Source organism: Oryctolagus cuniculus, chromosome 18 (assembly GCF_964237555.1).
Source record: "Oryctolagus cuniculus chromosome 18, mOryCun1.1, whole genome shotgun sequence".
NCBI classification, from domain to species: Eukaryota; Metazoa; Chordata; class Mammalia; order Lagomorpha; family Leporidae; genus Oryctolagus; species Oryctolagus cuniculus.
In genome coordinates this window covers 56,058,767-56,081,810 of record NC_091449.1, presented here as the reverse complement: position 1 = coordinate 56,081,810, position 23,044 = coordinate 56,058,767, and the positions used below count along the sequence as shown (strand labels likewise).

The window sequence follows — 23,044 nt, the reverse complement described above, 5'->3', positions numbered from 1 at the left end:
GAACATTCCTCAATATAATCAAAGCAATTTATAAAAAACCCACAGCCAGCATCCTATTGAATGGGGAAAAGTTGGAAGCATTTCCACTGAAATCTGGCACCAGGCAGGGATGCCCACTCTCACCACTGCTATTTAACATAGTTCTGGAAGTTTTAGCCAGAGCCATCAGACAAGAAAAAGAAATCAAAGGAATACAAATCAAGAAGGAAGAAGTCAAACTATCCCTCTTTGCAGACGATATGATTCTGTACTTAGAGGATCCAAAGAACTCTACTAAGAGACTATTGGAACTCATAGAGGAGTTTGGCAAAGTGGCAGGATATAAAATCAATGCACAAAAATCAACAGCCTTTGTATACACAAGCAATGCCATGACTGAGAAAGAACTGCTAAGATCAATCCCATTCACAATAGCTACAAAAACAATCAAATACCTTGGAATAAACTTAACCAAGGACGTTAAAGATCTCTACGATGAAAATTACAAAACCTTAAAGAAAGAAATAGAAGAGGATACCAAAAAATGGAAAAATCTTCCATGCTCATGGATTGGAAGAATCAACATCATCAAAATGTCCATTCTCCCAAAAGCAATTTATAGATTCAATGCAATCCCAATCAGGATACCAAAGACATTCTTCGCAGATCTAGAAAAAATGATGCTGAAATTCATATGGAGACACAGGAGACCTCGAATAGCTAAAGCAATCTTGTACAACAAAAACAAAGCCGGAGGCATCACAATACCAGACTTCAGGACATACTACAGGGCAGTTGTAATCAAAACAGCATGGTACTGGTACAGAAACAGATGGATAGACCAATGGAACAGAATTGAAACACCAGAAATCAATCCAAACATCTACAGCCAACTTATATTTGATCAAGGATCTAAAACTAATTCCTGGAGCAAGGACAGTCTATTCAATAAATGGTGCTGGGAAAACTGGATTTCCACGTGCAGAAGCATGAAGCAAGACCCCTACCTTACACCTTACACAAAAATCCACTCAACGTGGATTAAAGACCTAAATCTACGTCCTGACACCATTAAGTTATTAGAGAACATTGGAGAAACCCTTCAAGATATTGGCACAGGCAAAGAATTTCTGGAAAAGACCCGGGAGGCACAGATAGTCAAAGCCAAAATCAACTATTGGGATTGCATCAAATTGAGAAGTTTCTGTACTGCAAAAGAAACAGTCAGGAGAGTGAAGAGACAACCGACAGAATGGGAAAAAATATTTGCAAACTATGCAACAGATAAAGGGTTAATAACCAGAATCTACAAAGAGATCAAGAAACTCCAAAAAAACAAAACCAACAACCCACTTAAGAGATGGGCCAAGGACTTCAATAGACATTTTTCAAAAGAGGAAATCCAAATGGCCAACAGAAACATGAAAAAATGTTCAAGGTCACTAGCAATCAGGGAAATGCAAATCAAAACCACAATGAGGTTTCACCTCACCCCGGTTAGAATGGCTCACATACAGAAATCTACCAACAACAGATGCTGGCGAGGATGTGGGGAAAAAGGGACACTAACCCACTGTTGGTGGGAATGCAAACTGGTCAAGCCACTATGGAAATCAGTCTGGAGATTCCTCAGAAACCTGAAGATAACCCTACCGTTCGACCCAGCCATCCCACTCCTTGGAATTTACCCAAAGGAGTTTAAATTGATAAACAAAAAAGCGGTCTGCACCCTAATGTTTATTGCAGCACAATTCACAATAGCCAAGACCTGGAACCAACCTAAATGCCCATCAATGGTAGACTGGATAAAGAAATTATGGGATATGTATTCTTTAGAGTACTATACCGCAGTAAGAAACAACGAAATCCAGTCATTTGCAACAAAATGGAGGAATCTGGAACACATCATGCTGAGTGAAGTAAGCCAGTCCCAAAGGGACAAGTACCATATGTCTCCCTGATCGGTGACAACTGACTGAACACCAAAAAGGAAACCTCCTGAAGTGAAATGGACACTATGAGAAATGGTGACTTGATCAGCATAGCCCTGACTGCTAATGGACAACTTAATACATTATCCCTCATAGTATTTTTTTTTTGTCTGTTCTACTTAATATGACTGGTTTAATTCTGTAATTATCACACAGTTATTCTTAAGTGTTGAAAATTAACTGAAATGTGATCCCTGTTAAACATAAGAGTGGGAATAAGAGAGGGAAGAGATGTATAATTTGGGGCATGCTCAGGCTGACTTGCCCCAATTGGTAGAGTTGGAAACATACCAGGGGATTCCAATTCAATCCCATCAAGGTGGCATGTGCCAATGCCATCTCACTATTCCAAGTGATCAATTTCAGTTCACAATTGATCATAATGAAAGGACTAAGAGTCAAAGGGAGCACATAAACAAGTCTAGTATCTGCTAACACCAACCGATAGAATAAATAAAGGGGAGAGTGATCCAACATGGGAAGTGAGACACTCAGCAGACTCATAGAATGGCAGATGTCCTAAATAGCACTCTGGCCTCAGAATCAGCCCTAAAGGCACTCGGATCTGGCTGAAAAGCCCATGAGAGTATTTCAGGCATGGAAAGCCAAGACACTCTGGCAAAAAGATCTCTGTGAGTGAGATCCCAGTGGAAAGAACAGGTCTTCAAAGAGGGAGGTGCCTTTCTCTGAAGGGAGGAGAGAACCTCCACTTTGACTATGACCGTGTCTAAACAAGATAAGAGTCGGAGAACTCAAGGGGCTTCCATAGCCTTGGAAACTCATAACTGGTGCATGGGGAGATTACTGATGCCATAAACAGGAGTGTCAATTTGTAAAGTCAACAACAGGAGTCACTGTGCACTTACTCCTCATGTAGGATCTCTGTCCTTAACGTGCTGTACACTGAGGCTTAATGCTATAACAAGTACTCAAAGAGTATATTTCACTTTGTGTTTCTATGGGGGTGCAAATGATTGAAATCTTTACTTAATGTACACTAAACTGATCTTCTGTAAAAAAAAAAAAAATTATCAATTCCCAACTTGACTCTCACTGGGATTAAACATGACAATAGGTCTGATCTGATTTCATCATCATTTAAAAAAAATCATCTATTATTTTTCACTTTATGTTTCTGTGTGGGAGCAAACTGTTGAAATACTTACTTAAGGTATACTAAGCTGATCTTCTGTATATTAAGATAATCGAAAATGAATCTTGATGTGAATGAAAGGGGAGAGGGAGTGGGAAAGGGGAGGGTTGTGGGTGGGAGGGACGGTATGGGGGGGGAAGCCATTGTAACACATGAGTCGTACTTTGGAAATTTATATTCATTAAATAAAAGATTAAAAAAAAAAAAAAGAAATCCTGAAGCCATTAAAAATCTCACAAGGTAGTAAAGCAGTACCAGATCAAAGCACAGGAGCAAGAGTTGTGTAAAGGAAAATAGACTTGAATGAAAACATAGTATGGTACACTGAAGTAAATCAATAAAATACCCAAGAATATAAAATTGTAAGACAAGAAAAAGGGTCTTTATGGTAGAAAGTCTTAAGATGGCAACCAATGAAACAGAATACAGTCAAAGAAGATTCAACATGCTATAATTGGAGCCCATGATGAAGGAAAGTGTTGGAATGGAACTGATATTTTATAAGTGTAATCTAAGAAACACTTCCCAAAATGGAAGAATATTGTTCCACATGTTGGAACAGTACTTTCCACAAACTTAAAAAATGTAAGCCAATGTTCTTATATGCAGTAAAGTTCTCCTTCAATTATTAAGGCAACAGAAAAAAAAAAAAGGTGTTAACAGAAATAACTCAAGGAATACTATAAATGTGTTCCCTTCCTGAGGGATCTACTAGAGGTAAGACTTCATCCAATAAGAAGATGAAATTTCAGCAAAAGATCTGACAATAAATATTTTCATGTATGTAATTGTAGAGCTAAGTTTAAGCTGAAGTTCAGTGCATGAGGAAAACAGTATTCAAGCATTCTGTTTTCTGAGAAAGTACAAAGATAACAATTTAGAAATCAAAGAAGAGAAGCAAACCAAAACTAGAGTAAGATCATTGACTATTGCTATATAGCAGGTAGTAGTCAAACTGACCAGACAGTATAAAGGAGGATTAAGGGCATTTTGGTATAAAGCCTACACTATGGCAGCCAGGGACCCCGGTTTCCTAGAATTCATGTATGTTTATAATTCCTCCCGAGTGTGGGCTGTACTTAAGTACTCACTTTTAACAAATACAGCAATACGTGATGGACTGTCATTCTGAGATTAGGTTATACAAACACACACCCTCTGGCATGTGTGTGCACTCTCCCTCCCTCTCCCTCTCTCCCTCTCTCCCTCTCTCAGATCACCAGCTACCATGTAGTGAGAGTACTTAGGAAACCTACAGAAAGGTCCATGTGGTGAGGAAGCCAAGTCTGCTGGTAGCAGTGTGAGTGAACTTGAAGGTGGGTCTTGTGAGGACTGCCAACAGTCATATGACTTAGCTTGAAGGCAAAACTTTCTGGCCCTTCTGGAACCCTGGGATGACTGAACCTATGAGTGATCGACTGAAGAGCGCTTCACTCAGCCTACAAGAGGCCCTGGGCAGGAGGAATCCAGTTAAATCACACCCAAATTCTTTACTCACAGAAACTGTGACAAGACAAACAGTCACTATTTTAAGATACTCAATTTCAGGTACTTTCTTATGCAACATTAGACAATGAATAAAAACACTACTAAATAGGGCTTCTACATATATAAAAAATACAGCTAAAATCCTTTATGCACAAAAACCAAACTTTTGTAGATACCAAAAGAAACTTTTAGAAAATGTAAATACACTAAACAAATCAAATGTAACAGACACTTTGATTACCATACAAAATAATGACTGAATTGAGACTTCAAAAACATCAAGCAAATGGGCTTCACTTGTCTGTTACAATGAAAATATTTCAAATTCAAGAATAAAGGAAAATCCAATTTTATGGCTTGTACCACAGACACACCTAAAAGTAGTGACCGAAAAGGCAAGAGTCTGATGCCATTTTTGTAAAAGATTTATTTGAAAGGCAGAGTTAGAGAGAGGCAGAGGCAGAGAGAGAGGTGTTCCATCCTCTGGCTCACTACCCAAATGGCCGCAACAGCCAGATCTGAGCCAATCCAAAGCCAGGAGCCAGGAGCCAGGAGCTTCTTCTGGGTCTCCCACGCAGGTGCAGGGGCCCAAGGACTTGAGACATTTCCTACTGCTTTCCCAGGCCATAGCAGAGAGCTGGATTGGAAGTAGAGCATCTGGGACTTGAACCGGCGCCCACTTGGCATGCCAGCACTGCAGGCGGCAGCTTTACCCACTACGCCACTGCACTGGCCCCGATGCCATTTTTGATATCTGACTGCTAAGAGCTTTCAAGTTCCACCACTACCTTTTCCCTTCTTCCCCGAGCTGAGCAAGCTACCAAGAATGCCTAAGTGTTCCTTTCTTCATCTCTGATGGGAAGCTTGAACAACACAAGGTCCAGACTGCACCAGGTAAAAGTCAACCAGTATCCTTTCTCTGTACTCTCAAGCTATTTCTGAACCTACTTGGGGGCCTGCCTTGTTCTCCTCAGCAAGCCTATTATGTGAATAATAACTTTTTCATATCTTTTAAGTGCATGTAGCATCATCAGCCTTGAAATCCAAACCAAATTTTGGTTGGAGTGTCTGCTCTATCTCTGAGTGATGACAATGACAAAAGCAATTAAAAAGCAGGGTTGTGATCTTAATTTAAAATAAGAATTCTAAAATAAGCATTAAACAATACAAAGAAGAATATTTTATAGTGCTAAAAGCTATAATTGAAAAATGTAACAGTTATGAGTTTATATGCATTAAATATAAAGCAGAAATTACAGGAGTTACAAGGAGCTATGGATATACAAATAACAGGAGATTTTTAACCTGATATTACTGTGTTCTCAGCACAGATATGTCAAGTAGACAAAAAATAAATAAAATCATAATTTATTTGAATAGTATAATGCATTAAATAAGTCTAGGAACACATATCAAAGATTACATGCTAATAATAGAAAATATACCTCCTTTAAGGCAAAAACAACCATAGTCACAAGAAACTGGTTATATTAGGAAACAAAGAAATCTGGTTCTACAACCTAGAAATATTACAAATAATACTTAGATCACAATATAATAAACCAGAAATTAAAAACAAGACAAAAATCAGAAAGGTAAGGGCCAGCACAGTGGCTTAGCAGTAAAGCCACTGCCTGCAGTGCCGGCATTCCATATGGATGTTGGTCCAAGTCCTGACTGCTCCACTTCCCATCCAGCTCCCTGCTAATGCTTGGGAAAGCAGCGGAAGATGGCCCAGATCCTTGGACCCCTGCATCCACATGGGAGACCCAGAAGAAGTTCCCAGCTCCTGGTTTTGGTGGGTCCAGCCCTGGCCATTACAGCCATTTAGGGAGTGAACCAGCGGATCAAAGCTCTCTTTCTCTGACTCTCTCTCTCTCTAACTCTGCCTTTCAAATAAATAAATAAATCTTTAAAAACAAAACAAAAAACCAAAAAGGCCTGTTCACTTGGAAATCTGAAAATCTTCTATTAACCAACAACATGAGCTAAAAGGTCATGAAAACTACATATGCATGTTCATGTGCTCCAGTTATCCCTATTCTAGGAATCTACCCAAATAATACACTGGCCAAAATATGAAATAAGACATAGCCAGCCGGCGCCGTGGCTCACTAGGCTAATCCTCCACCTTGCGGCGCGGCACACCGGGTTCTAGTCCCGGTTGGGGCACCGGATTCTGTCCCGGTTGCCCCTCTTCCAGGCCAGCTCTCTGCTGTGGCCAGGGAGTGCAGTGGAGGATGGCCCAAGTGCTTGGGCCCTGCACCCCATGGGAGACCAGGATAAGTACCTGGCTCCTGCCATTGGATCAGTGCGGTGTGCCGGCCGCAGCGCGCTGGCCGCGGCAGCCATTGGAGGGTGAACCAACGGCAAAGGAAGACCTTTTTCTCTGTCTCTCTCTCTCTCTCACTGTCCACTCTGTCTGTCAAAAAAATAAAAAAATAAAAATAAATAAATAAATAAAAAAGACATAGCCAATAAGAGTGGTGATCTATAGGAGAAGTGAGAGATCAGGGTAAATGTGAGAGGGATGAAAGTTTCCTCTGTAGCTATCTAATGTTGACTTCTCAACCATGGAAATTTTGTATATATCAAAAAAAAAAAAAAAAGAAACGAGAAAAATTTAGTAAAGCAGAAAGCAGAAACAGGGGCTGGTGCTGTGTAGCAGGTAAGGCTGTCACCCACAATGCCAGCATCCCATATGGGCACCAGTTCGAGTTCCGGCTGCTCCACTTCCAAGCCAGTTCCCTGCTAATGGTCTGGGAAAAGCAGTGAAGACGGTCTGAGTACTTGGGTGCCTTCCCCACGTGGCAGACCTGGAAGAAGCTCCCGGCTTCAGCCTGGGTGCAGCCCTGGCCATTGCAGCTATGTGGGGAGTGAACCAGCAGATGCAAGACCTTTCTCTCTCTCCATCTCTTCCTCTCTCTGTAATGCAGCCTCTCAAATAAAAAAAAATAAATCTTTTAACAAAAATTAGAAACAAACTGAAATAACTGTGCTATATTTAAAGTTGGTTTCATAACAACAAAGAAAAAAACAGTTCTTTTAAATGACCTTTAAATAGTATTTTGGATGTATTTCCTGAATGTTATATGCTGTTAAAATCTATAGAACGGCAGAGAAATCTTACCACTTACTGAATAGTCTTAACACTGATCATAATATTCGTAATACTATTTTAAACAAATAAGTAGTTCAATCAATATAGTTAGGAATCAAGCATCTCAGCATTTTAAAAGTACAAAACCAAAAACATTTTTATATCAAGAAATTTTGTAATTTTAAATTGAAAATATAAGTGCAAGCCAAGGATGATTTTCTCTTTTTAAATAACCAGCCCACTCAAAAAAAGCCCAGAGCAGAGAAAGCCCCACAGTAACGACAGTCCTGGGAGCTACACTGTTCCCATACATCACGCAGCACTAAAAGGAACAACGGCGACTTGGGGAAATGGGAAATCTGAGGTTGAGGGCATGAAGTGTGCAAGATGACTTAGAACATTCTGCCGCTCCATGAAACAAGGAAGTCAACAAAGGCTACTAGAGTTGTGTCAAGAACCCAGAGCAACCTGGAAGAGTTCAGATTTGTCAAAGACGGGACAACCGGAGCATTGAATAAAAATGTTTACTGTGGATTTATTGTTAAAGATCTGAGTTCAATGGTAATAAAAATATCATTAGTCATCTTTGGAAGTTGCTAGGGCAATAGACTGTTTTGGAAATAATAAAAGGAAATAATCAATCATGCATCCAGCACTTTTTTTTTGGTAAAAAATTACATTGTAGACTTACCAACTAGTTGATGAAGGAAAATCATTCTTCATAGAAGACTTCCAGCTAATGAATTAAAAAAAAAAAAAAGCAAATCACTATTTTGCAGCTCCTAATGAAATGAAAGATCATCAATGCTAAAATAATCCGGTAGGGTGTTACTGTGTAACTTTATAATGGCTCAGTCGGGGCTAACAACACCTGAGCCCTCAAAATCAATCTTAGCGCTAAGATTGAGAAATAGGCATTATCTGCCTCCTGATGTGATGCAGTACACAGCGCCACCTACGTGGAACTCTTAGCAAAAACCTAGAACTAAACCTAACTAGGCCCCTACACCCGCAAGCCAGGTTACAAGGAGATAAGAGTGAATGGAGAAACAGGTATATCTCTTTCCTAAGAAACAATCCAAATCCAGAACGTGGACGTGTTAAAGGAAAATGACCTACTTTGTGGAATGACTCCACTGCATGGAGTGGGGATGACTGTTCATAAATTAAGAGTCTCACACCAAACAAATGCAAAGGTGGACCCTGTTTGAATTACGATTCAAAGAAATGAATAACACTCAGATAATAGACAGATTACTTAAAGGTTGAGAGAAGAATGAAGACCGGTTGGAGACTCTCAGACCCAGGAAACAGAGTGCTGAGTTGTTTGTCTCGTATACTCCAGGCTAGATTCTGGACAAGTCGGCCATCTGGAAACAGGCACAATGCACAGGAAATCACAGGAAAATCATGCCCTCTCTAGCCAAAAACCAGAAAAGCAGCAGCCCAGAAAGACAGAAAACTAATTGGATAAAAACCATTCTACTCAAGCTGCAGACCAGAGGAAAATTACAGCCACACCTCTAACCCTAACAACAAAGGCAGAGTTGGGAACCTAGACCTTAACTGGCATCAGGCTGTAATACAGCGCCCCAGTACTTCTGCCTACATGGTATCAGAAAAGGCCAAGTGAAGAGTACAGACTTCCACCCTTGTTAGGCAGTTACAGGAATGATCCCCACACACACCATGGTGTTCGTGGAGGCCATGGACGAGGCTGGACAGCCACTCCACCTGGTGGTAACCAGGGAACTCTCCCTTGTCTCAATGGGGTGGTGTCAGAGTGGTGCAGAGAAGTGGAGAATCAGGGTATATACTGTCACCCAGCAGGAACAAGAACACCTCTCTACCCTGCAGCGTCGGCAGAAGCCACAGGAGCAGGCAAACCTATCCTCTGAGCCCAGGTGGCACCAGCAAAAGCCTAGTGGGGAGCTAAACTCTCCCACCTACCTGGCAGTAACAAGAAGTCCTTCCATTCCCACGTGCCCACAGATGCTCAGTAGAAGAAACAGGACAACCCTCTGCCACTAAAGCAGCGTCAGAGTAAGGACGCTATAATAGACGATTCAAGTAAGATCCAGAATCGCATAGCGTTAAAACTGCAAATGCCCAGGTTTCAATAGAAAATTGCTTCAAAAACAACCCAGGATTCTATATCTAGCAAAAATATCCTTCAGGAATAAAGGGAAAAATCAGTCCACTGTCAGAAAAGGAAAACAAAGGAAGTTGTCAATAGTAGAACTATTCTGAAAAATAGAAATTCCTTTAAAGAGAAATAATTTTAATAAGGCATCCTGCAAAATCAAGAAGAAATAAATAATAATAGAAAAAGCAAGAGTATGTATAAATGCAATCATCTTTCCTTCTGTTCTTGAGTTTTCTAAACTACCTCTGATGGTTGAAGCAAATTATAATGCTCTTTGATGTGGCTCTAAGTGTACATAGATAAAATATTTAAGACAACAAGAAAATAAATTGAGAAGATAAAGTGACATAAAGGGAGGCTTCTGTCCTTCACTTAAACTGATAGAATGTCGATACCAGTCATGTGTGAGTATATGATGCATCACCTAGAACAGTCACTAAAAAGGCAAAACGTTGAAAGGCACTACAGATAAAATGAAATTGGAGTTGCAAAGAATGTTAAAGAAACCAACAGGAAGGCAAAACAAAACAGAGAAAAACAAATAGCAGAATCAGGCTCTGATTTATCAATAATTACATTAAATGGAAATTGTCTATGTGCTAAGGAAATCATTTCCAGTATAATGGTATTAGGTAGCTTCAAAGCAAAAGGATGTAAAATGTATATAATACAAATGTTAAAAGGAATCAGGAATAGCAATAGTAATATCAGATAACTTTGACTTCAAATCAAGGAAAATTATCAGGGACATAAAAGGACATCACGTAACAGAAAAGGGCGAATCAGGAGCAGTGTTTGGTATAGCAGTTACTATGCTGGTGGAGATGCCTGGGGCTAAGTCCTGCCTCTGCTCAACTCCAGCTTCCTGCTAATATGAACCCTGGGAGGCAGGAGTGATTGCTCAGAAAGCTGGGTCCCTGCCATTCACGAGGAAGATTTGGATTGAGTTACTGGGTCCTGGTTCCAGCCTGGTCCAGTCCCAGCCATTGTGAACACGTGAACATCTGGGGAGTGAACTAGTGGATGAGTGTGTTCTTGTTCATTTTCCTTCTCCCTCCCTCCCTCTCTCCCTCCCTCCCTCCCCCCCCTCCCCCTCTGAAAGAAATAAGTTTTAAAATAAAGGCACTGTGGCTTAGCAGGTAAAGCTACTGCCTACAGTGCCTGCATCCCATATGGGTGCCAGTTCGAGTCCTGGCTGCTCCACTTCTGATCCAGCTCTCTGCTCTAGCCTGGGAAAGCAGTAGAAGATGGCCCAAGTCCATGGGCCCCGGCACCCATGTGGGAGACCCAGAAGAAGATCCTGGCTCATGACTTGGCCTAGCCTAGCCCCAGATATTGCAGCCATCTGGGGAGTGAACCAGCAGATGGAATATCTGTCTCTCCTCTCTCCATAATTCTGTCATTTAAATAAATAAAAACATCTTGAAAAAAAAAAGAAAATGTACAAATGTCTAGTATTCAGGTGTATATTTAAAAAATGCAAAGAACTGAAGTCATACAGAGTATTCTGGTTGATCACAATGAACTCAAACTAAAAACTCATAACATCTCTGAACACTTGTAAACAAAACAACACACTTTTAAATAACACATAAATCAAATACAAAGTCTTGAGGGAAATAAAACATACAATAAACTGAATGAAAAATGAAAATATAACATTTCAAAAATGTTTTCCACTAAAGCTAAAACAGTCTTAAGAGGGAAATTTATAGCACTAAAAGCTTGGATTGAAAAATAAGTCTCAAATCTATCATCTAAGTTCCTAACTCCACAAAAAGAAAAAGTAAATAAAATCAAGCAACTCATCCACTGTGTAATAGAAAATCTGAAAAATTCCTTAGCAAATAGGAAATAGAATTTATAACTTTATAACTCTCCCCAAAAGAAATCTCCAGGACTAGACAATTGCACTGGAGAATTTTATGCAAAATTCAAATAAGAATTAACACCAATCTTTCTTTCTTTTCCAGAAAGTAGAAGAGAAGGGAACACTTCAGTATTCGTTTTATTAAACCTGAGATAAAACAAGACAAATAAAGAACAAAAAGTAAAAACTAATATTCCTCATAAATATTAACTGCAAAAGTTTTAACAAAATATTAAATTCTTAAAAAAATACTTAGCAATATATAAAAACTATATACCATGACCAAATAGATCTATTCTAGAGACATAAAGCTAGTTCACTGTTCAAAAATCAAGTATTGTAATCCATTATATTGCATGCTAAAGAAGAAAAATCATAGCATCACATCAATTTATGCAAAAAAAGCATTGGACAAATTCAACACTTATTCATGATTAAACAAACAGTTCTCAGATGGGAGAGCATTTAGCCTAGTGAATACAGTGCCGATTAAGGTGCTTTCAGGCCGCATGGGAGTACCTGGTTTCTACCCAGCTCTAGCTCCTGACTCCATCTTCCTGCTAATGCAGACCCTGGCAGGGGTGGTATGGCAGCAATGGCTCAAGTAAGTGGGTCACTGACACCCATGTGGAAGACCCTGATTGTATTCCCAGCTCCTGGCTTCAGACCAGCCCAGCTCTGGCTGTTGTGGGCATTTGGGAGAAATGAACCAGTAGATGGAATCTGTGTGTGTGTGTGTGTGTGTGTGTGTGTGTCTGTCTTGCAAATAAATGGATTTTTAAAAACTGTACTTCCAGAAAACTGGGAGTATACAGAAACCTAATAAAAAAAATACCAAAAAATAGTTAATTTCATCCTAAATAACAAAAGACAGAGTGTATTTCCCTTAAGACTAGGAAAAAAGCAAGGATATCAACTCTCATCATGGCTGTCACTCACAGTACAGACATTCTACTCAACAGTGTAAGACCAACCAAGGAACAAAAAAGAGAGTCATCCAGAGCAGAAAAAAATAAAACTGTCCCTATTCACATGTGACATGACTGTCTATGAATATATTCCCTCCAAATCTACAATAAACCTCCTAGAAGTAATTGGTAAGGTTGTAGACGACACAGTAAACATATTTTTAAAAATGCATATTTCTTCTTTTACCTTCAAAATTCACTCAACATGGATTAAAGACCTAAATCTACAACCCCACACCATCAAATTATTAGAGAACATTGGAGAAACCCTAAAAGATATAGGTACTGGCAAAGACTTCTTGGAAAAGACCCTGGAAGCACAGGCAGTCAAAGCCAAAATTAACATTTGGGATTGCATCAAATTGAGAAATTTCTGTACTGCAAAAGAAGCAGTCAGGAAAGTGAAGAGGCAACCAACAGAATGGGAAAAAATATTTGCAAACTATGCAACAGATAAAGGATTGATAACCTGAATCTACAAAGAGATCAAGAAACTCCACAACAACAAAACAAACAACCCACTTAAGAGATGGGCCAAGGGCCTAAATAGACATTTTTCAAAAGAGGAAATCCAAATGGCCAACAGAAACATGAAAAAATGTTCAAGATCACTAGCAATCAGGGAAATGCAAATCAAAACCACAATGAGGTTTCACTTCACCCTGGTTAGAATGGCTCACATACAGAAATCTACCAACAACAGATGCTGGTGAGGATATGGGGAAAAAGGGACACTAACCCACTGTTGGTGGGAATGCAAACTGGTCAAGCCACTATGGAAATCAGTCTGGAGATTCCTCAGAAACCTGAAGATAACCCTACCGTTCGACCCAGCCATCCCACTCCTTGGAATTTACCCAAAGGAGTTTAAATTGATAAACAAAAAAGCGGTCTGCACCCTAATGTTTATTGCAGCACAATTCACAATAGCCAAGACCTGGAACCAACCCAAACACCCATCAACAGTAGACTGGATAAAGAAATTATGGGACATGTACTCTATAGAATACTATACAGCAATCAAAAACAATGAAATCCGGTCATTTGCAACAAAATGGAGAAATCTGGAAAACATCATGCTGAGTGAAATAAGCCAGTCCCAAAGGAACAAATATCATATGTTCTCCCTGATCGGTGACAACTAACCGAACACCAAAAAGGAAACCTGTTGAAGTGAAATGGACACTATGAGAAAGTGACTTGATCGGCCCTTGTCCTGACTGTTGATGTACAACTTAATACTTTATCCCTTTTAGTATTTTTTTGTTCTACTTAATACTGTTGGTTGAACTCTGTAATTAATACACAATTATTCTTAGGTGTTTAAATTTAACTGAAATGTGATCCCTATTAAATATAAGAGTGGGAATAACAGAGGGAGGAGATGTACAACTTGGGACATGCTCAAGCTGACTTGCCCCAAATGGTGGAGTTAGAAATGTGCCAGGGGATTCCAATTCAATCCCATCAAGGTGGCATGTACCAATGCCATCTCACTAGCCCAAATGATCAATTTCAGTTCACAATTGATCATACTGATAGGTCTAAGAGTCAAAGGGATCACATAAACAAGGCTAGTGTCTGCAAATACTAACTGATAGAATAAAAAAAGGGAGGGAACGATCCAACATGGGAAGCAGGATACACAGCAGACTCATAGAATGGTAGATGTCCTAAACAGCACTCTAGCCTCAGAATCAGCCCTTAAGGCATTCAGATCTGGCTGAAGAGCCCATGAGAGTATTTTAGACATGGAAAGCCAAGACACTCTGGCAAAAAAAAAAAAAAAAAAAAAAAAAACCTAAATGAAAGATCTCTGCGAGTGAGATCCCAGTAGAAAGAATGGGCCATCAAAGAAGGAGGTACCTTTCTCTGAAAGGAGGAGAGAACTTCCACTTTGACTATGACCTTGTCTAAATATGATAAGAGTTGGTGAACTCAACAGGCTTCCATAGCCTTGGCAACTCATGACCAGAGCCTAGGGAGATTACTGATGCCATAAACAAAGAGTGTTAATTTGTTAAGTCAAAAACAGGAGTCACAGTGCACTTACTTCCCATGTAGGATCTCTGTCCTTAATGTGTTTTCAATGTGAATTAATGCTATAACTTGTACTCAAACAGTATTTTACACGTTGTGTTTCAGTGTGGGTGCAAACTGTTGAAATCTTTACTTAATATATACTAAATTGATCTTCTGTATATAAAGATAATTGAAAATGAAAAAAATGCATATTTCTATCTACTGACAATGAAAATGCAGAACCCAAAATTTAAAATATAATACCATTTACAAATTTCATCCTCCTCTAAGAAGAAATAGGCATAAACTAACCATAACATATATAGACCTTCTATGCCAAAAATGACAGAATGCTAATGGAAGAAGTCAAAGAACATCACACCCAGCAGTGATTTGTATTCATGGACTGGAAGTCCAGTCGGAGTCAAGATGTTAAATCCCAAATTCACGTGCAGGCTTAGTGTAATTTCAATTATGATACCAACAAATATTTTTAAAAAACAGGCAAGCTTATTTTAAAGGTTATATGGAAAGACACTGGCCCTAGAATAGTTAAAAACAATCTTTATGAAGAATGAGGAAGGAAGAATCAAGACTATGTGTTATTGGCAGAAAGAGAGACATATCTCAATGGAATAAAACAGAGAACTCTAGAAATAGACCCAAACAAACATGCCCAACTGATTGTTAACAAAGATGCAGAATCAATTCAGTGGAAAAAATATGTTGCCTTTAATCAAATGGTGCTAGGGCAACTGGATATCTATAAACAAAAATTAAACCTCAACCAAACCTCACACTTCATACATAATTCACTTAAAGTGTATCACAGATTTAAGTAGATCATAGAACTATAAAATTTTTAGAAAGAAAAACAAGAGAAAATTTTCCAGACCTAGGTTTTGTGAAAAGATTCACAGATATGTCCCCAAAATCCTTATCTAGAAAGGAAAATGTTTGATAAAGGAGACTTTACCAAAAGGTAAAACCCTCTGTACTTCAAAAGGCCCTGTTAAGATGGAAAGGGCAGCAACTTGCAAACCACAGGTCTGACAATGCACTCCTACCTGCAATACATAAAGGCACTCAAACAGCAGAACACCCCACATTTCTATTAGTTTCCTCCTGCTGGTACAACAAATTGGCACACACAAGACAGATGTATTAGCTTAGAATTCTAGAGGTAAGAAGCCTGATATGGGTGCCACTGGGCTGCGTCCTTTCTGGGGCTGTGGGTGAGAACCTGCTTCCTTGCCAGCCCTGCTTCTAGAGGCTTCTGTGTTCCTTTGTGATCCCCTCCCCCCACCTTCAAAGTAAACAATGGCAGGCAGTCTTTCTCAGGCTGTCACTCTGACTTCCTCCTCTAGTTCTGCCTCCCTCTTACACTTTTAAGAACCCTTGTTACAACACTGGATTCACCCCGATAATCCAGTGCAATCTCCCTTTCTTAAAGTTACCTGATGAGCAATGCTAACACCATCTCCAGCCTTAGTTCTCCTGTCCCAGGTAACTATAATTAACACAATCACAGGTTCCAGGGATTAGGATTTAGACATTTGGTGGTAGTGGTGAGATGTTTGGGAGACATTATTCTGCCAAGTATACAATCCAATTAGAAAATGAATAAAAGGTATAAAGAGGTATTTCACTGAAGAGGATATACAAATGGAGAAAAGCATATAAAAACATGTTTAGAAGCCAGTGTTGTGGCATACCAAGTAAAGCCCTTCCCTGTGACGATGGCATCCTATATGGGCACTGGTTCGTGTCTTGGCTGCTCCACTTTTTTTTTTTAAAAGATTTATTTATTTGAAAGGGAGAGTTACAGAGAGGCAGAGAGAGAGGTCTTCATCCGCTGGTTCACTCCCCAGATGGCCACAACAGCCAGAGCTGCGCCTATCCAAAGTCAGGAGCCAGAGATTCCTTCAGGTCTCCCACAAGGCTGCAGGAGCCCAAGGACCTGAGCCATCTTCCAGTGCTTTCTCAGGCCATTGCAGAGAGCTGGATCAGAAGTGGGCAGCTGTGGGAGGCCCAGAAAAAGCTCCTGGTTCTGTTGCAGCCACTGGGGAGTGAGACTGCAGATGGAAGATCTCTCTCTCTTTCTCTCTCCCTGTTACTCTGATTTTCAGATAAGTAAATAAATCTTTAAAATAAAAAAAGTTTGACCATTTTCCTTTGTGCCTTATCACACTACCCATATGCTGTGATTCCCGTCTGCTATACCTGGATCGTGCTTTTGCAGCTCTGTACCCATAAGGGTGAAGTTATTTTTCCTGAAACTTTGCTCTCACTGTCCATCCTAACTGCAGTGTCCTTCCTCCTTCCCTGCATGGATGCCTCCCTGATTCCAGTGCCATTTCCTGACCAGAGCAATTTCTGATCCTATCTGGCAGTGATTATTCAGCCTCTTTGACCTTCCAGGACCTTACTTTTTTCTTTTTTTATGGCACCTAAAACTTTCTACTTGGCAGTTCTGTGTGCGCTTATTCTAATCTTAATAGACTATAAACTCTGTGGCATAGAAACTATAAGGCACAGTGCCGGGTGTATAATGGATTCCTGTGAATTTCCAATGAACCAGCAAACTAGAGTCAATATTCAGGAGTGGGGGCTGAAGGGAGAGAAGTATCACAATCACCTTGTCTACAGCTCCAAGAACTAACAAAGGATCGAATCAATGCAAACAGACCACACGCGTTAATGTCCCCAGGATGCCTTGGCCATGTAGTTTAAATATCCTACTCTCAAAGATTTATGGGTAACAAGAAATTATTATATCCAAGGTATAATAGAAAAAGAAAAGCAAGCTCTGGAACAATATTACAACATTATCCCATCTCTGAAATAATACTAAGAAATAATGCATAGAAAAACAGGGAATATACAGCAAACTCTGAACAAAATCAAAAATAATAATTATAACGAAGAACTAGAACTATAAGGGACTTTCACTGCTAAGCAGATTTGATTTTTGAAACTGAAATTTCCACAAGGAGCATGTGCTACATTTAAAAAAAAAAAAAAGTTGAGCCGTGCGATACGTAGAGAGGGCACGTCACAAGCAGCCACCTCCAGCTTCTCTCCATCTCTCCGTCACCTCCCACTACAGCTCACTGCAGCCTGCTCATGGCCTTTCAGCACGCTCCTGGTGCTCTCAGACCCTCTCACTTCTCACGGTCCTTTCCCTCCAGCCCAGATCTCTCAGTGAATTTTGCCGCACAGCCTTTGAGCTTACTGCCCTCCTGAGTCTGTCTTGCTGTCACAGCCAGGAAAACCCAAACACTGGACCAATCCAGCCACTCCAATCCTTCTCTCCTACTCCCAGACTGTTGGAACTGCCAGGAAAACCACACGACAGCCTAGACAGCTCACTGCACATTTTGCTGCCAGCCTCCACTGGGCCACCCACCCCACCTTGTGTGTTACCCTTCTCAGCTCTCTTCCCAGCAGCTGTCTCAGGTCCTCCCTCCATTGCTGTTCCTGCAGGAATTCTCCAGAGCTTACCCCACCCTAGCCCTTCAGACTCCAGCTCCGTCCACACAGGGCCTACAAGGTATCCCGGCAAACTGTCTACTGGCTCCCCAAGCCCAGTATGCTCCCCCAAACCTGCTTTCTCCTGTATGTCATCTGCCAATGGATTATCAGTCACACCCAGTTGGCTGGGGCCCAAGTTCAGCTGTCTTCCAACGTTTCTGTCTGCTCGAACCAGTCACGGAATAACTAAATATTGTCAAACACTTACTATGCACCAATGTCTCACAGGTATTATCACTCTCCCCACAACACATAGAAGGCACAGAGAAGGCAAGTAACTCGCCACAGCTTACACCAGCAAAGGGTAGACGCAGCAGGAAGAGCCCGTCACTCTGGATCAAGTTCCCACTCTCCGTCACTATATTACTCTGTCTGTACCATGTGACCCCACCTCCCTGACATCTCACAAATGCATCTACTTACTCTCCATTCCTGCTGCCCCTCCTCTGTACCTGTCACTGTCACATCTTACCTGCATGACCGCAACAACCCTCTAACTGACCTCCCTGACCCCAGCATGGAGGCCCTACTCTCAACCCTCCCCTGTACCCTAGCCACTATGCATGACACAGCTACAGTGATCTTCTAAAGGACAGCTTCGATCACGCCACTTCCCTGCCTAGCACCCCTTAGTCTAGAATACCCTTCAAGCTCCTTAGCATGACTTGCACCCCAGGAACTCTGCCTCCTTGCGCTTTATGCTCAACCTGCAGTTCGGACTGTGTCACGTGCTCATAAGCCCTGGAATCCCTCCCCTCTTTCCCTGTTCTCATCCCAACACAGCAAATTCCCATTTGTCTCTCTGGACTCAGCTGTCACCTCCTCCAGAAAGCCTTCCAGGACTCCCCAAGGCTCCCTTCTTTCTGATCTCAAGTGTCCTCAAGCACACCTGCATCGTGGTTATTCATTTATCTCCTCACCCACTGGGATGTTCGCTGGGAACAGGAACTTCGTGTTTTCTGCCACTGTATTCCCAGCACCCAGCACAGGGATGGATGCATAAGCTTACACAGTAACTATGTTCAGCTAATAATTCATTCATACAAATGGTTTTCCACAGTCCCCAGATGTACCAGGGTCTCTCTCCTTCTGTATCTTTGTACAAGCTCATCCTTTCTTCTCACATCCTATTCCCTTTTTCCTAGCAAACTTCTATTCATCCTACAAAACCCACCTTGAGGGTATACAGAAGCAAGGCTTTCTCTAATGTGTCCAAGTATCAATCACTCTGTCCTTTGCATATGCCGCTAATAATGGATGCATCCAAACCACTACCTTGGAGTTATTTGCTTGCCAACCTGTCTCTACCTCTAGAAAGTAAGCTTCTTACCTGTAGAGACCACAGGTGACTGTACATAAAGGGGCTCCATGGACGCTTGTTGAATTGAATGCGCATTCAGTCTCACTTGCTGGGGGCTGGCGCTGTGGTGTAGCAGGTTGAGCCTCTGCCTGTGGCACAAGCATCCTATAAGGACACTGGTTCGTGTCCTGGCTGCTCCTCTTCTGATCCAGCTCTCTGCTTATTGCCTGGGAAGGCAGTGGAAGATGGGCCCGGGTGCTTGGACCCCTGCACCCATGTGGGAGACCCGGAAGAAGCTCCTGGCTCCTGGCTTTGGATCAGCGCAGCTCCAGCTGTTGCAGCCATTTGGGGAGTGAACCAGCGAATGGATGACCTCTCTCTCTGTCTCTCCCCTCTCTCTATGTAACTCTGCCTCTCAAATAAATAAATAAATAAATAAATTTGTTAAAAAAAAACTCTCACTCATTAACAGGGAATTTTCTCTATGCCACAATACTTCTCAGAGGAACTATTTCCCTCTTCTGTCTTGTTTTTCTTAATCTAAATGCCAACCTTTTGCTCCTTCTGGTGTTTCTACTTACAGAGTCCACATTAAGTGTTCAGTATCTTCTTTCAGAAAATGGTGATGAGGAAGGACAGGCAAACGTAGCCTCAGCTACCTCTTAGGAAGGTGATCCAGGTAAGATGGGGTTTGTCATTAATGCTTTGCCTTTACAATTCTCACCTTTGGATTCTTTAAAGAAATGTTTTGGAGTAGAAACTCTAAAGCACAAAATTCATTTTCTGCATGGAGTTCTACTCAGCTCTAGGAACTCCTAAGAGAGCTGAGTCTAAAAGAGTTCCCATTACAGGGCAGACATTGCAGTAGCAGTCGGAACACTGATTGGGTTTGGGATGCCTGCGTTCCATACTGCAGTGTCTGGGTTCAAGTCCCAGTCTGCTGCTGACTCCTGCGCCACGCCAACACGCCCTGAGGGGTGTCAGGCAACAGCTCAAGTGGCTGGGTCTCTGCCACCCATGTGGCAGACCCAGATGGAGTTCTGGGTTCCTGTCTCTGTCCATGATCCAGCCCCAGTTATCGTAGGCATTTGGGGAGTGAACCAGTGGATGGAAAAGTCTGTTTCTTTCAATAAAATAAAAATAAACACATTTTTTAAGGCGGTCACATTCAGAGTGCATAAAGCAGAAAGCCTCCAGGTGCTACAGGGAGGCATTCACCTCATAGCAGACCCTGTCACCACCAGGACCACCGCAGGCGCATCCCTATCCCCAGCGCTATCCACCTCGCTTGACTTCCCTTTTACCCTGAGGGTCTCCAAACAGATTCCCTTGTGCTCTGTCCTCTGTCCTTTCATTCTCGAAACCCCACTTTTTCTGCAGATAAGCCAAGCAAATAATCTCAGAACCAGTCAAAATCCTTTCTACCCAATGAGCAATGTGCAAGATGTAACAAATCTCAAAAAGACATCAATACGTACTTCACACTTACATATGCAATTCAGTAGCCTGCATACCTTTAACACACATACGTAAATTTTGATTGATAAAAATTGTTCCCCCCCAGCTTAAATTTTTATTTGTTTTCCTTTCAGAAAAAAATCTGTCAGCAGTAATACACCAAAATCCTTAGAAAGGACCTTGCTTCCATCAGCCCTCGGTATTAATCCTCCTATACCTCAGTTTCCTCATCTGAATAATGGAAGCAGTAGTGAGTCTACTCTAACAATGACAGCCAGCCGTGTTAACAAATTGCCCCCAAATCTGGGGGCTAACAACAATACTTATGGTTGCTTGCTTCTCTCTGTTCTATGCCTGGAGAACCTGGAAGAAGCTTGGCTGGGTGATTCCAACTTGGCATCTCCCATGAGGCTGCAGCCATCGGAAGGCCTGACCAGGACTGGAACACTGACCTCCCAGAGGGCTCACTCGAGTGGCTAGCAAGTTGCTCCTCGCTATCAGCAGGAGCCGAAGCTCCACTCTGGGGCCTGTCAGCAGGGCTGCTTGAGTGTCCCCAAAGCATCATGACTGGTGACTGGATACCTCCAGAGTGGACAGCCCAGGGGACCGTGGAGAAAGCTACAATGTCCTTTTTGACCTAGCAGTCTCGCGCTGTCATTTACACAGCAATACTGGTCACACAGATCAGCCCTGCTCGATACGGAAGAGACTACACACAGATACAAACGGCAGGCGAGAGGATGCTTGATGCAGCACCCGCATCCCAAATGACAGGGCCTGGGTTCGAGTCCTAGCTCCACTTCTGAATCCAGCTTCCTTCTAAGGTGTGCCCTAAGAAGCAGCAGAGGATAGTTCAAGTTCCCAGGTCCCTGATACTCATATGGGAGACGTGGACTGGGTTTCCAGCTTCTGGTTTCAGCCTGGCCTAGCTCCATCTGTTGGGGGGATTTGAAGAGTAAACCAGCAGATGGGAACAAGTGCCCACTTTTGCTCTCTACCTGTATCTGTCTGTCTGTCTTTCTCTCTCTTTTTGCCTGTCTTTCAAATATATAAACTTTAAGACAGAGACTGAGAGCCATCTTGAAAGCCATCTGCCACTCATCTCATAAATTTTGTCAGGATTAACTAAGATGAGGTTTGCTAAGTGCTTCACTTTGTACATATCTGGCATACAATTGTGCTAGATATTAATAAAAAGTGTGAGCAAAAACAAAAATAAAAACTAAAGAGAAGGAAATTCCGTTCGATGACCCTTGCTTGCTGGAAGTATATTTACTTGACTGTCTCAACGTCCAAGTCTGAAATTTCTACAACTGCAACAGTGAAGGTGGGGCTCTCATCGTCCAGGATGCTGATAAATGTTTTTTACTCCAAAATATCACTTTATCAGGAAAATATCAAGTTAATAATGAGGAAAACACTCAAGGAAATGCAACAGGACTTCCGCTGTCAGTCACAGTTCTCCAGCACCCACTGAGTAAAAGGATCAATTTTCATTTTATAATTCTGCTTCATCTTCTGACTTTCTACTGTCTCCTCGGCTGCTGTGCTCCTTGGTTTTCTATTTGATCTCCCTTAAATTGGATTATTTTATATTTTATACTTTCACGTTGGCCTCTGCTCTCTTCCCCATGGATTATTGCTTGAAAGCAATGTGCCTCTGCAGGATGTGTGACTTCTTATATCTGAGGTAGACAAGAGTGACAAATTCCAAAAAGAATCCTCTTGTTTGACCCAGGTTGAAGAAAAACAAAATGCAGATATGCAGTGGTAAGTAATTTTTCCAAAAGTTCACATTACAAAATAGCTGCGTCTCCACAGAAAAATATCAGGTGCTAGAAACATGTTCAAATTGGCAGTTCTACAGACTCAACACAGACAGGGAAAAAGTCAAACAGCCAGCCAAGGGCCACGCAGGAAAAAAAAAAAAAAAAAAAAAAACAAGAACAGAGAAAGCTTCAGCTGCAAAAAAAAAAGGGGGGGGGGAGGTAGTTAATTACCATTTGTGAACTCCACTTCACATAATTTTCTTTTT

General features: G+C 41.4%; 1 protein-coding gene across 12 annotated transcripts in view; it reads right to left on the bottom strand.

The window, feature by feature from the left end:
• HYDIN (HYDIN axonemal central pair apparatus protein) overlaps window positions 1–23,044 on the bottom strand; it is a 421,089-nt gene that overhangs the window by 367,891 nt on the left and 30,154 nt on the right. For 7 of the 12 annotated variants that reach the window (XR_011384090.1, XM_051847253.2, XM_070062720.1 and 4 more), the window contains exon 2: window positions 8,403–8,447. The exons of 2 other annotated variants lie outside the window; for them this stretch is intronic. The gene's annotated coding sequence lies outside the window, so the exon portion shown is untranslated. Of the gene's footprint in view, window positions 1–8,402; window positions 8,448–19,581; window positions 19,901–23,044 lie in introns of those variants that run through there. 3 more of the 12 variants (XM_070062722.1, XM_051847252.2, XM_051847257.2) reach the window with 3 other exon arrangements.